Raw genomic sequence first — 15,710 nt, 5'->3', positions numbered from 1 at the left:
AGAACGTGTCTCTCAGTTACTCTGTGCCTCTCCTGCTCCTCTCTTTTCTCCACCGGCATCCACATTTCTCTATTAAGAGAGAAGGGGCAGCGTGCCATTCCACAGAGCACGCTCCTGTTGGCAGTAGGCATTCTTCAAAACCAGAGCAACAGGCTGCGCAGGCCGACAGCGAGCGCTGCTTTACAAATCAAGTCAGATGTTGGCCCTTGCCCAGACACTGTGCTTCTTAAAAGTCATTATTTTTGTTTTCCATTCCCCAGATCTATCTGGGAGACAAGTATTTATGGCTTTGTAAAGTGTGCAGTGGGCGAGGGCCGGAGCCAGTGCTGATTTGCAGCGTGCTTCTCGCCCAGAGGCTCTGCCCGAGCGTAAAAAGGAATATTTGTAGACCTGAGCCGTAATGTCAAGGGCATACCCAGGAATAAAACCTGTCTGGTGTATTTATTTCTGTTGAATAAAATCTCAATCTTGGCACCTGTGCTGAAGAGCGAGAGAGAGGAGGTGTGCATGGAAAGACTTTTTCTAGGCTCGGCGCTGCCAGTCTGGATGGTGCTCCGGCAAGCTGTGCTGTTTCTGGGAGCTCCGCAGGTGTGCTCGCACTCGAGCTCTGAAATACCTTCAGTAAGACGTCCAGAGCAGCCCTTTTTTTTTCTCCTGAAAAGTGGGGCAGAATTGAAGCGTCTATGAGTTTAAGCGTGATATCCTTTCGGCCGTGCTCCCCGTCCGTTTCTTTCCGCCTGTTACAGAGTATTCCCTGGAGGTTCAGGATGGATACGCTGCAGAGTCTTGGTGTTGGCTATGTTATGATGCCTGTGAGCACATAATGCAGTGATCTATTCAATTGAAATGGCCGTGCGCCCATACGTTTCATGCACAGAAACGGAGTCCAGCATTTCTTTGTATATTGCGATCCATGGGATCTGCTGCCCCTTCTCTTTCTTTCACTTACATCAACCAAACGTATCGTAAGTACTAAAGGGTAAATGTTGAAGTTGCGTTCAAGCTAGTGCACGAGCGCAAATCTTGTTACCTGTGAAGAAACTTGCACAGAACCCTACCTATGGCAGATTTTTGATTGTCACCTGCTGTTAGGTAAGGGGCTTGTCATTTCTAACTGACAGGCGGTTGACCACGTAGATCTGATCAGGGGATTTTTTTAATTGGCCGATGAAGGACAGAAATCTGATCCCATGCGTGCCTGCGGCGTGCAGAGGGATTAGTCCCATTTCTTTTCTCTTCAGTGGCGGAGCTGCTGGAACGTCGCAGGTGCCCTGCCGCCCAGAGGATTTGAGGCGGTTTGGTTCCCCCAAGCCTGTCGACGGCTGACGCCTCCTAAAGGGGGCCTGAAGGGATCGGGGCGATCCGCTGCAGACCCCCACTCGAGCGCCACATCAGAGGCCCTGTGCGCTCCTTTGAGCGGGAACACGCCTGATAAATATGCATTGGTCTCGAGAGAAGGGACTAGAAGCCTTCTGATGTGTTTGTCTGCGTTCCAGGGTAGCCCCTCTTCTCCGTTTTTTTCTCCCTCGTCCTTTCTAAACTATATAAAGCAGCAAAAACACAATTAAAAAAAAAAGAACAGCCTAGATCTTCAGATCTTACTTCCTCCCTTCGTGCCCCCATCTTAAAAAGAATAACTTAAAACAACACATTTTCTTCCCTTTGTAGCACAGCTTATTCTATTCTTTTCATCAGTCTTGAAAGCCACAAGTTGTTATTATTGTTATTTTCTGTATACAGTGTGCGTATATTATCTATACGGCACCAGCGGAGGCTGCAGCTGTTAGCATTTTCCTTTCTGGCGGTGAAATTATGAAAGCTATCTGTATCAGGCAGGAGGCGAGAGTGAGAGAGAGAGGCTCTCTCCTGCTGCCTGGGCTCCCCGCAGCGCCTGCCTGTGAGGATCGCCGAGGCACTTGTGAAAGCAGATGCAAGCCTGCGCCCTTTAATCTCTGTGCCATTCCCAGAACATTAACTTGACATTTAGAAATATTGTTTCTGAAAGCCATTATCCCACTGACTTCTATACTATGTGTTAAAAAAAAAGTTTCTCCCTGTGTTCTTATCCTGCTGAAGCATCTTAACAATTACAGGAAGAGGGAAAGGGGGAGAGAGAGAGAGAGAGAGCTGGGAGGAGGGGGTGAGGAGATGGAAGGGGAAATAAAAAACTGGTTCCAGTGGCAAATTACAGACGTGCTCTTCGGAGCCGGCTTCGGGCTGAGGGGAAGGCTTGTAGCGCTGAGCCTTAGTCAGCATTTTGCTGGTGGCCGGGCAAGCCCAGCAGACCTAGTCTCTGCAGAGGAAAAGCATGCGGCCCCTCTACAGCGACAGAGCAGGGGCTGCCTTCATGCTTAATCCAATCACACAGGTCCGGCTGCGAGCGCAGACAAATTCTCCCACTGTCTTCGGAGTGTGTTGGATATTAGTTGGGGTTTTTTTTCCCCTGCGAGTTCTGATTTTCTCAGAAATCAATTGAACGCGAGGCTGATCAATCACGGCTGAGGCTGAGGCCTTCAGAGCCCACGGAGTGGCAGAGTCGGAGGTGCTGTGACTTCCGCAGTTTGTCCGTACAGTGTTGTATATATCTGTATTTCCTGTGGACTAACGATTTATTTATTCAAAAATAAAAATCAATTAATACATCTAAACCAGGGACCGAATTAACTACTGCGCATGAAAAAGCATAATCAAAGGGACAGTATTCGAATAAACCCGAAGCTGCTTTGAGTAAGGCTGAAAAATAAGGAACACAGTCAACTGACAGCTCTGAGGCATGCAGTACATCAGTCAGTTTAAAGACTAGTGCGATTCAGGGACACTGCAGCAGAGAATTCCCTGCAGTTATTTGGCAAACTCTTGGGTGTAGGCTTAGATCATAGCATTGAGTTTGATGAGCTTTGAAGTCCTCGTACCAGTGCCCTCTCTGCTGTGGTAAAACGCTATGCACCACTGGCTTTGCAGCTCTGTGTGAAAAAACCTGATCCCTCTTTAAAAGGAAGCAGATGCTAGATTGCTGCATTGAGAGGTTCAAAGTATGGGAAGAGACCGTGGCAGCGCAGGCTGGGGGAATGTATTGTAAAGCCTGCCGCGGAAGGCATGGGAAACTGCCAAAATGACCCTGCCGATTCACCACGGTAAACTTCCAAGTGGACAACACCTTTGAAAATCGTGTAAACAAACTTTGAAGGACCTGAGGAGTGCACTAGTTTTTTTTTAACATGTAAATCCAAGAATCCCAGCCATCAAAGAACAGCTTCACTGGACAGCAAGGAGTCATACCTTTAAGGGAAAATGGAACATGACAGAGGGGCAATATGGCTTTAAACAGAAGATTGCATTCTTGGCCAAAGGAGGGGGTAGGGGGGTGGGGGTGGTGTGTGTGTGAGCTGAGATAGAATACATATCCTTGTACATACAGCATGCGTAATTGAAAGGGATACGCAGCAAATTTGATCTGTCGAGCGCTGACTTATGCTTATCCTTACCTGGCACCCATGTCATTAAGAAAAAGATTGGTATTGATCTGCGGAGAGCATGGCACTCCATTGCTGACTTACACACCTGCCTGTCCAAACTCTCTCTCCTCCCTCTCTGTCTCTTCATCTCCCTCTGCTTCCCTCCTTCTCCCTCCTGTTTTTCTTTTCTCACCCTTATTCTTCTTTATTTCTCTCTCTCCCCCTTACTCTGTCTCTTTTCTGTCTCTCTCTGCCTCTCTCTCTCCCCTCGCGTCTCTCTTGCTCTCTCTCTGCTGAGTTTACAATCGATAGGAGAGACAGTTAGACAGGGGGGCAGCAGGACTTGCAGCTCCAGCATCTGTCTCCAAAAACCACACAGAGCCCCACACTTTCCAGGCTTAGACCTGTCAGAAAGCAATGGAAAAGACATGAGGGCCCAGACAGTTCAAGGCCCTTTTACGATCATTGATTATTCAGTGACCGATAATCCAAATTCCAATCTTTTCTTATAGTTTTGGGCCAACCCTGCAGTAGTATGTCATATAGTACTCACAAACAATATTTTAAATTCTCATCGGACAGATAATACACTAAGTGAAGTATATTGTACTTTGCATTAAACAAACAGAGGTAATATATACTGAGCAATTCTCCTTCAAACATGTACTGTATGTGCACAGGAGTCTGAGTTCGTGAGTTGTGTTCGTGAGTTTTTAATCACTCCATGTTTTATTTAAAATGTGTTTCTCCAGTAAGTAAACTGGAACACTAAAAATTGGTACACAAAACCAAAAACACAGTGTTATGAAAACGTGTAAAAATAAGCTACCTTTGATGCAATTATCCAGTGTTTTTTAATATTCCCGAGTCTCTTTCATTATGGGATAATGGATAAGGGATGATCTACTGTACCTCAGTGTTCTCAATGTAGTGAAGCACCACATCCATTCAATTTTTTTAAGAGTCAGTATATAACTGAGCAGCCCCCCCTTCTCTGCTCCCCGGCACCCCACTTGACAATCGAGGTCTTGGTATTCCGGCACGACAGTCAGTGCAGATCCAGAGTGCACGTCTCTGGCCCTGGAGAATCCAGCAGGCTTGACAAGGACTCTTCAAATTAACAACTGTTCAACACTTGGCAGAGCTGCTAAGTTCAATTAAGCACATAATTAGTTTAATGGAATGATTAAGGGCTCTGGTGGAGTGGACACCAGAGGGCACTGTGGCCTTCAAGGACAGGAGCTCGGACCTCTGGTGCGGATGCCATCCACTAGGGAGCCAGATGAGCTACATGACCTAAATCGTGACTTTGAAGTTCCCCTCCTTAACCTCACAGACACATCTACAAAACCACCCCCTTTGTTAGCATTTCTCAAGCGTTTCTCTCAGACCAATTGTGTTTTTTGAGCTTTTGAACAGCAGCCAGAAGAAAGAGAAGTGTAGGCCTCACCGCTGTGGCCTCCTGTAAGATCTCACTGTCAGGGTAGCTTTGCCTCTTAAATGTAACAAAAGTGTGCAACTTCAGCAATGGCCTTGCTGCACAATGTACTGAGGATTCTGAAAATTCTGTTTGCAGTCTTAGTCTGTCGGAAGAGCTCACTTGTACTGTATGCCCCCTTTGCTTGAATTCAGTGCCACTGCTTTTGCAAAGTGATAACCCCTATTTACTGGCATTGGTAATTGGAGACGCAGAGTCTCGGGTGTTCCTGGAATCTAGGGGACATTTGCAGCACTTTTAAATGAAACCTAGTTCCCCTACTGGCCTGAGAGTGCACAGAAGACTGTACACGCAGCCAGGGACCAGGAGCCCCTGACAGCACAGGGCAGACATCATGTCCAGCACCCAGATGAGGATTGAATCTGCAGCTAAATTCTTGGTTATTATAGTTTAGTAGCTTGAGTAACTTTCTGTGAATTCTTCTCTGGCTGGATAGTTACTGCATTTCTTTTGTTCCAGCCAGCTGAAGTTTTAGTGAGCCTGTGACAGTGGTTAGATTGGTACTGGTGAGACAGGTGCGATTAAAAGGAAGTCTCACCCATAGATTTGGGTACCACCAAAGATTTAGTGCACTGTAGCTAGGAGCCCTGGTCCCCTTTCTATCCCATGTCTCTCAGAGGACTGGACTCTACAATGGCAGCAAAACTGCAGTTTTAAGCATGCAGGCTCCTTAGTTTCTGTACATACACCTGGCAGGACTCCTTAAGGAATCTTCCAGGGATGGCTGCTGTTGGGCTCCACACAGAACAATGAAGGATTCCTCCTGGAGATGTGCAGAATACTTGCTGCAGTTCACGGGGATATTGGCACCGGAATGGGCATCTGTATCAGACCTCCGGGTAGGATGTTGTGGTGTCCACATGGGGGACTTAAATCCTTCAGGGGTCAGAGGTCCAGAGTTCTGTGCAAAACCCGATATCTGAGTCCAAGAAGTAGGAGAGGGGATATTTCAAGCGGTCTGCTTCAGGAGCGCAGTCGTGTTCCACTCACAGCGGGCAGGCGCAGGTGAGGTGTGACAGGAGAGAGGGTGAGTCTGCGCTCAGTGGAGGGGGAGGGGGGGCGTGTAGTAGACGGACGGGAAGTCCAATTCCCACACACACACCCCCCACCCCACTCTGTGGAACTGGAGCCGGGGAGCACAGACCACATATCGACCTGGGGGAGGGGCCCGGTCTGGCAGTGCTGGATGTGAAACTCCATCCTGCCATCGTATCCCTGCTGGGGAAGTGGCTGTGGTCAGATCTAGGGCACTATGGACAGCTGGTTAAGAGGGGGGTGGTGTTCTAACTTTACTGCAGCCAGGTCTGGGCCTGAGGGGGGGGGCTATGAGAGGTGATACTGTATATCCGTCTTGTCCCCTCGTTAGCGCAGCTTTTTAATCTTGTCTGCATGTTGAATAAAATGTCCAGGAGTGATAATTAGGTACGAAGCAGTTACCACAAAGAAACAGGATTACGTATGTTTTTTTTCCTCCAAATTTAGAACTTTTTGTTAGCATTTTCAAATTTTGCTATATAGCATTATGCAATAATGAAAATCATGGGCATAACTGAATGCAGTTGACCCTGCCTCCTATATAAATCCAATATCTCCAGCAGCTATATCACCCTGCATCCCACTGAGACTCAGCAGGTGTTGGCCTAAGCAGTATTTGGATGGGGGACCTCCTGGGAAAGCTGAGGCTGCTGCTGGAAGAGGTGTGCGTGGGACCAGTAGGGGGCGCTCACCCTGCGGTCTGTGTGGGTCCTATTACCCCAGTATAGCGATAGAGAAGCTATACTGTAAAAAGAGGCATTGTCCTTTGGATGAGATGTAAAACCGAGATCCTGAATCTCCATGGCCATTAAAAATCCCAGGGAATTTCTAGAAAAATGTAGGGGTATTACCCTGGTGTCTTGGCCAAATTTCCCCCCTGGCCTTTATGAATCATGGCCGCCTAATAATCCCCATCTACTGTATGCATTGGCTTCATTCTCCTCCACACTGAGAGGTGATGTGTACGGGCGCTGCACATTGGTGTAGGTGGAGGGGAGGGGAGTCCCCATTACCTGTAAAGTGCTTTGGCTGGAGTGTTCAGAAGAGCGCTATGTAAGTGTAAGGAATGACTATATAAATTGTAACAGTGCTATAATCTTGCAAAATCAATTTGCATGTGCAGCAAAATATATTAATGGCAAACCATACCACAAAAGCTGAATAAACAGGACTGACAAAGATGGTGGCTCCAATTGTTAATTTGCAGGTACCCTAAAAGTGTTAAACCTAGCCAGTGCCGCTGGTCATCTGTGTGAGACTCCATGGTACTCTCTTGCCCCCTCTGCTGGCCACCTCAAACATGACATTTCCCTCCCCCGTAGTTAGCAAGAAGCTGCTTCTCACTTCAGGGCTCATCAACATTATGGATCATTGCAGAACATTTCTGTTTCTTCCATTTTCCCATGGTTCAGCCAGTGAGCTCGCCAGATTGGGGCTGCGGAGCACATAATCATAACAGATGCTGCCCATTAGAAGAAACCTGATCCGTGTAATGTGCGGACCTTGAAAGACAGGGTAATAAAGGAGAGGATAACAATCGCAATGCAGACTAAGTGCAACTCTCTTAATTTACCGTGTGTCATTAAAATCTCCACTTGCCTTCTTCCTAGTTAAGCAAAAGATAAAACTTAGCAATGGCTTTTGCACGTAACAGCTCAATTTACACCTTCTCTCTGGAAGCATATTCAAGGAGCGCCATAGACTTTGCAAAGAGAATAAGCAAAAGAGACACGCAGGTGTATTGACAAAATGGCTGGGCTAATTGATTTTAAAAATGTCTGTTACCAGATCTATTTTAATGACCTGTCGCCCGGTTGCATGAAAACCTGCCTGTAAAAAGCTGTGCCGCCTCCCTGCAAGAATCCGACTGCCAGGGCTGGGTGAGCAGCATGCCTGCTAAATGAAAACTACGGAGAACACAGCAGCAGAAAAGCGCTGAGAGGTAATTACAGAAGCCGTTCTGCTGGCGGCTAATTTGTGTAATTTTGTGCTCTCTCTCCCTTTCTTCAGGTGTGTGTGTGTGGGGGGTGTCTCGTTATTTGTGCTAACTGCCCACTCGAGTGCCGGGTGTATTTACTGTGAGTAATTACCCCTTTCTGGGAGCTGGACGATTGATTGAGCAAGCTTTTTGACGTCCATTTTCCTGAAACGCCGTTGAGCTAAATGCGCTCACAGCTGTCCTCGCTCATTAATACCACCCTTCATCTGCGCAGGCTACTTTACAGGCTATCCACTGGCTTGCAAGCCTTCAGCCCTCTGCCTCACTTTCCTTTCTGTAACGTGGAGGAAAGTACTGCTTTCACAGGTAGCACCTAGGTGGAATAGTCTGAACTATCCAGCTGTGCGTCCGGCCTGATATGCTTTTGGCTTTCGTTATTTTCCCTGTCGTGTTTCTGTCTGTACAGATTCTCCAGGGTGCAGTAGCTGGTCAGTTAAGCTCGTGCACCTCTCTGACCCTCGGGCCTCACTGATAACATTACAACTTTGGTGGTGCCCCACAAGCCCCAGAACGCCATTGACTCCCCGGTTGGGTCACTGGGTACATCAACCCCTCCACCCCCACCCTGCTGTGCCTCAGGACTGCCCCCGGGCAGTGAACGACATGGCCAAGACGTGAGCCTACAGGGCACCAGTCACTCGCAGAGCTTACTGATTACTCATTTACTGGGCTGACGCTTTTATGCACAGCAACTTGCAGGAGGTTATTTTATGAGAACAATCTGCGTGAGGCTAAGCACATGACAAAATGTAGTTGTAAGGCGAAATGCGTCTGAAGTATCCACTGCTCGTTAATTTGGCTGATGGCTTTTTTTCATAGCGGCATTCCATTGCACCCATTCGTACGGCTGGGTGTTTTACTGAAGCACTTCAGGTGAACCACTTTGTTCAAGGGTTCAACAGCAGTGTCTCACCTGGGACTTGAACCAGAACCCTAACCACCGCTCCACACTGTTGCCCTGAACGTGTGCTTTTGCTGGCCGAGTCACCTGGTACCACATTTTCCCTCTCTTCATAAAAAATATCGTCAGGCCTTTTTTGACGGCTCAGGCACTCCCTCCCAGCTGAAGGTGGGCTGGAGAGCCACAGGGTTTTTCATTGGCATTTCAGCCAACATCCTTATTACTGAATGGAATCTGTTATTACTGAATGGAATCGGTATCAACATGATCTTTAGCCGCTGACTGACCATCACCTGTAAGGCCTGGCAGACTGAGACCTTCCAGGATTCCCCAGAACCCAGAGAGTGAATTCCACAGGACCAAGGATGGATTTTTCAGAATCAGGGATGGGTCCTCTGGAATTGGATGCTTTATGTCCGTGCTCCTTGGTTTGCATCCCTGGAGATCCCTCGACTCAAAAGCAAGGATCTTATGGTTGGCTTGGATGGGAGGGGGGGCGGATTCAGAGACTAGTTACCAAACAGTTGCTTTCCTCTTCCCTTAATGTGTGTTGCCCATTTTATGCTCCCTCTGTGTCCTGAACCATCAGTGGCCATTTGCTGCAGTACAGACTCAGGCAAGTGCTGCTGCTGAGGACCTTGCCGAATATAATTATCACTGATACCTCCTGAACCGTAGCGCTGTCTCAGACCATCATAGATCATCATATCCCATTTACCCTGAGGCTTAATTCAGACAGTGCCTATGAGATGATAGCTATTATGGAGCATATGGTAGCTTCCTCAGTGTCTCACATTGATGAGCAGAACAACAATCGGAGTTAGGGGAGCATTTCGATTTAACCCCTGTGTAATGCAGAGCTCTTGAAGGCAGTGGTGTGGCTGGGCAAAGGATCCTCACTTCCCGACTGCGAGATCTCCCCAAGGTTTCCTGAACGCCCCTGGTTCACACATGGGTCATTTCCAAGTGAAGGACAACGTTCAGAGGCAAACGGCTTAAACTAGAGAATCACCACTTTCAACAGCAGGATGAAGCAGGGAAGCGTTTAAGGAAGATTGTAAGAAAGGTCAGAAATCAGAGAAGCCATTCAGCTCATCTATCCAGCCTGCTTGGTACCTACTGGCTAACTGATCGAGGATCTTGTCTAGCTGTTTCTAGAAAGAAAGCAGGGTATGGGCTCAGTAGCTTGTTCCATACTCCCAAAACCATTTAGATAAAGAAGTGTCTCCTTTTCTCATTTTAAATGCACTACCGAAATGTTTCCACTTGTGTCCTCTGGTTTGTGGTGCACTCTTCACTCTGAAGAGAGTTGGGCTGACTTGAGGGCATAGGTATAGAATAATAATAATAATAATAATTGCTTACACTTATATAGCACTTTTCTGGACACTCCACTCAAAGCGCTTTACAGGTAATGGGGACTCCCTTCCACCACCACCAATGTGCAGCCCCACCTGGATGATGTGACAGCAGCCATTGTGTGCCAGAACGCTTCCCACACACCAGCTCTCAGTGGGGAGGAGAGCAGAGTAATGAAGCCAATTCATAGACAGGGATTATTAGGAGGCCATGATTGGTAAAGGCCAATGGGAAATTTGGGCAGGACACTGGGGTTACACACCTACTCTTTTCGAGAAACGCCCTGGGATTTTTAATGACCACAGAGAGTCAGGACCTCGGTTTAACGTCTCATCCGAAGGACAGCGCCTGTTTACAGTATAGTGTCCCCATCACTATACTGGGGCATTAGGACCCACATGGACTGCAGGGTGAGCACCCCCTGCTGGCCCCACTAACACCTCTTCCAGCAGCAACCTTAGTTTTTCCCAGGAGGTCTCCCATCCAGGTACTGACCAGGCTCACACCTCCTTAGCTTCAGTGGGTTGCCCGTTGTGAGTTGCAGGGTGATATGGCTGCTGGAAGATGATAGACGATATAGAAGATGCATTATCTATTCACTGTCACAATGCTCATGGTAACAAAGCTTTCCTTTTTTAAAAAGCAGAAATCAGCTTCAGTAAAAATGATTCCTGAGCAACACGGTGCAGACAGAACAACATGGTGCTATTGACTTGCATTGCTGAGAAATACAGACAACATTGCTTCACTGTTCCAGTGTTCGTCTCCTCTTCTTATTCATGCTGTCTTTTTGACATGCTGACCTCTTCTGGGAAGGCAGTGTAAGGTCACCCAGGCCAGCCACATAGGACTTCCAAACACACATGTTTATATCTGTGTAAATTCAAACCAGTTTAGAAAGTATATGGATTAAATGCTTCTGGTGGGGCACAGGAAGCTGTTTTGTTACAAGTCTCTTCTTGCAAAAGCTTATTCATTTAGTATTCCATGCGTCGCGTGCGCTATTAATCAAAGAGGAAGTGTGTCGCTTGCACAGCAGGAACTCAGCTTGGAAATCAAATCAGAGACTCGTCAGGCTTCTGCAGCAGAGCTGTGAAGGGTAATGCTAATGTTACGTTTTACATATGCTTCAGGAGATCCATTTACTTCTGTTTTGTGCGTGTAGCGCAGCAAAAGCAGTGTTTGTGTCTCCTGCCTGATAACAAAGGCGCAGGAAAGTGGAGGTTGAAAGGAAGCAGGTGAAACAGTCCCAGCAGCAGTCCGGGGGCTGGCAGTGCGTTGCTTCACTCGGGCAATAGACAGCGAAGGATGTTTCTGAGTACTTACAGGGCGCGGCCCTGCACTGTGATTTGCAGAACGGAGAGCGGCAGTGGAAAGGATGGCAGGCACAGGTGACCAGAGGTGGAGTGGTCATAAAAGGCGCTTCATCTGTGAATATTGGAGTGACCCCGAGGACAGATAACACACCACCCATTCTCCAAGGTGCCTGGAGAACACGGCGGGTTAGACCTCACACAGTGCTCCCGCTGTTCAGCCCTGGCCCTCTTAATAGCTTAAGTATCTTCGGTCGTGTTGCTGTCTCCCGGCCTGTTTGCGGCCGTGTTTGCGAACCGTTTTTCCTTCTGCCCGTCTGTGTTTCTAGCTCTACTTTCAGCAGAGGAGTGCGTCCTGGAGCCTTGCTCTGGCCATGCCTCACCACTCCACATTTCGTCACAGTGAATTACTTGAGACATTGTCGATAAGATTTAATTTCATCTGCACTCTGTTGCCTTGCTTCATTGAGGTGTCTCAGACTCGAGATTGTTTTGATTTATGCCGGTATTGAAATGAATATGATTTTTTTGCTTTGCATCAATGCATTTTTATTTTTTAATATGTTTTTAATCACGTCTCAGGGGCTGAATTTACCTCTGCTGCTTAATCAGGATTAAACAGCCCTAATGGTTACAAACTCAGGAACACTGAGTTTGTTTTCACTGAAAGAACACAGATTTATGTTTCTTGCTCACAATGAATGTCTTATCTCTCCCAGCTCCAAAGCGCTGTTTGATGTTCTGTTGTTTTCTTCTTCTTTTTTTATTTTTATCTTTGACATTTTTCTCTTTCCTCTCATACTACCATTTCCATTTATTTTACAAAATAAAACTTCAGACTCTACATTTGATTTATTTTTTACACGCCCTGCTTTGAAATCGCCAGTCACACGCATCCCGGCCCACCACCACAGCTCCCCTCTGGAGGACCACCCACCATTGAAACAAAGGACTGAGAACAGGAGGCACTTCTTTACATGAAGAGTAGTGGGTGTGTGGTGCAAGCGGCCAAGAAATTAAGTAATTAGTCTCTAGGACCAGTCTTGATTTCATTAAGCTGTTAAATAGCAAATGAACAAGATGGGCTAAAATAAACGTTCTCTTATCTCTCTCTTTTCATAAGAGCAGATCAACACTCCAGCGGGCGCTCTAAAAATGTTGTGTCAGAGCCTTATGTTTTGGACGGACGAGTTTTCATTTAAATTATAAATCACCTTTATCGATCATGCAGTAATCACCGGAGGAAGAAAAAACGGATCGTAGGAAAGCATGTGCAATTATTCCAGCACTTTATCATGTGAAAGGAGCTTTGAGCTGAAAAGGTGCTCCTCTCATCGCTTGCCCCTCTGCTAATGTATTCCTGACTAGGATCGACCCCGGTAATTGCCTCCTCGGTGATTCATTAAGACCCGACGCAGAGGCTGTTGCTTTACCGGGGCAGCGTGCTTAAGAAGCATTCATTTTTTTAATTAATTTAAGAAGCAGATCAGAGAGGATTAGGGAGCGGGTCAGCCAGTAACCCAAAGCCTGCAAACTGTGAAGGTGCACTTCGCAACTTGGCCAAAACGTTGCATACATCATCTGTGACATTCTTAGAATTTAAAGAAAGATGAAAAACTAAGGGTGGTTTCTTTTTCCACCTTGTGCAGTGCTGGCTTTTCTCATTTATTAAGGATTTTACAGGTGCTTAAGGAGGGTTCTCCCTGTAACTCTGCGCAGAATGATTTTCTGCCTTCATTAATCCTGGAACTAATTTCCACCTGTGTCCCATGGTATCACTGATGATCTTGACTTGAGTGGGTCTCAGGATTCTGAAGGCCTGTTGAACCTTAAGAGGGCCAATTGAACCCCTCTTCCCACGACGATGATGACTGGAGAAGGCATAGAAATTTGTGGTGTCCCCACACCTCACTCCAGGTTCAGAATGGGGACTCCCTGCTCGAGACCTTTAACTCTTTCTTCACCTTGCACTCTCCACAGCTGCGTAGAGACTTCATACATGGCTGACTGGCAGCTGAAGTTTCGCCCGTCGCCTGCGTATTGAGCGCAATGCAAATCATGTCGCGGAGCGAGCAGGGACTCGCCCAGACACACGGCATAGGAGACACGACGTCTGTCTGGTCTCTCACCGCAGATGTGGGCCTCATCCACCGCTGGACGTGCTGTACTTGAGACTCCTGTCAAGCTCAAACCTGGGTCAGCCAGAGGAAAATAACATGCCTGAAAAAACTGCGTGTTTGAGTACATTATGTGTGCACTGAATGATAAGCTGGACTGCAGAGGCTCCTTGACAGACCCATTAAAAACAAAAAATATCAGGGCTGACAGACTCATTTGGGGCATCCCTGAAAGCAGTTAAAAAGTCAGCTACAGGCCCCAAGAAGGTTTGATTTGTGGTGTAGAAGCATTTTTATATTTTTATTCATTCGTGCGCACAACACAACGATAACAACACTAACCCCTGGCAACCTGCAAGTGCTGTCTGTAATACAGGGATTAGTTACCTTGAAAGAACCTTAATACCGTGGTTTAACACACAGCACACCCAGCACAGAATTGTATATGTCTGATTCCCCGCTATCTAACTCCTAGTTTGCTGGGGATTTGTCTTACTGTCCCGCAATCAGTGTTCGCTCGCTAAGATTGATGCTTCTCAGATCCAACCCATCATGTTATCTTTACCGGTCTATCAGGTTATCTATATGTGTGAGCAATTCCATTTCTGGCTTCAAGTGTAATTATCTTTGGGTTGGCTGTTGCTGTGATGGGTGTTTAGGCTGTATGACCTCAGTTTGGCCCGTTCTGATGGCCCAGTTTCGGGGTTCTGCGAAAACATTTGTGAACCCCCCTAAGATTATCGCTGAACCGTGGCGCTGTCTCGGACCATCATAGATCATCATATCCCATTTATCCTGAGGCTTAATTCAGACAGTGCCTATGAGCTGATAGCTATTGATTACTAAAATTAGATCTTCAAAAATATCTTAATAAAGAAGAAAATAACCTGATTAAACATATAACACAAAGATGTAAGATATATTTAGATGACGTAATTAACAAAATGATCCAACAGTGATCATGTGAATAGGTATATGAACCCTAGATTCAGTAACTGGTCGCTGACTTCAACTGTCTCCTGAAGCTGTTTATCAGTCTCTTGCATCGGCTTTTGGGAAACTTGCTACATTCTTCCTCACAGAACCGCTTCAGGGTGGTGGCATTAGAGGGCTTCCTTGCAGGAGGACCTCCCTTCAGGTCCTGCCATGACATTCCTGTGGGGTTCAGGTCTGGACTTTGACTCGGCCGATCGGGCACAATGCACAATGTCATCATCGCAGCCCCTCTGCAGGAGGTCTGCCTGTGTGTTCAGGATCACTGTCCTGCTGCACGAGCCACTTAAAGCGCAGCTTCAGTTGATTGGATGGCCGGAAGATCTCCTCTGGAATTTGCTTAATTTGTGGTTCTGTCAACAGTGGGCGGCTGTCCAGTTCCTGCGACCGCAAGGCCACCCCAAACCGAGACCACCGCCATGCTGGATGGTCGGGAGCAGGTTCTTCTGCTGGAAGGCGCTGCCTTGCCTTTGAAACGGTTAACGTTCCTGCGAAAATATTTCTTCGTTTCAACCCCGAGCCACATGCAGGCTGCACAGCGCGCTGTGTCATAAATCCAGGAGTAAAGCAGAGGAGTTTGAGAGCATCCATGTGCGCACGGTGCAGGCAGCTCGCCTTAGTGCTCCTCAGAGGGTCCTAAATCAAGCCAATGCAATTCTGTAGCAAACATCTTGTAAACGGCTGCTCTCAAACCAGGCAGCCTGCTTGTCAGAAACATGAATGCGCACGGTGACGAAGGAGTAATATGACTTCCTAAAGTCAACGTAGTGACAGAACGTGAAAAAAAGACACCATTCTTGGGTTGATAACGTTTTCCTATTATTAAAATACTTCGCATAACATGCGGGTTTTTTTATTTACTGTATGAAGTGATGGCGGCACAGAGGCCCAGTGGTGAGCATTTCTGCCTCACAGCGCTGGGGCCCTGTATGGAGCTTGTATGATCTCCCCATGTTCACGCGGGTTTCCTCCAGCTGCTTTAGTTCCTCTCCACAGTCCACAGTCCACAGTCCACAGTCCACAGTCCACAGACAAAGACA

General features: G+C 47.1%; 1 protein-coding gene across 1 annotated transcript in view; it reads left to right on the top strand.

Annotated features, from left to right (window-relative positions):
* gpc3 (glypican 3) overlaps positions 1-15,710 on the top strand; it is a 113,434-nt gene that overhangs the window by 37,994 nt on the left and 59,730 nt on the right. The gene's annotated exons all lie outside the window — the stretch shown is intronic.

This window comes from Atractosteus spatula, chromosome 9, assembly GCF_055471065.1.
Source record: "Atractosteus spatula isolate fAtrSpa1 chromosome 9, fAtrSpa1.hap1, whole genome shotgun sequence".
NCBI lineage: Eukaryota > Metazoa > Chordata > Actinopteri > Semionotiformes > Lepisosteidae > Atractosteus > Atractosteus spatula.
The sequence above is the reverse complement of the archived record's forward strand: the minus strand, read 5'-3'. Positions and strand labels throughout refer to the sequence as shown.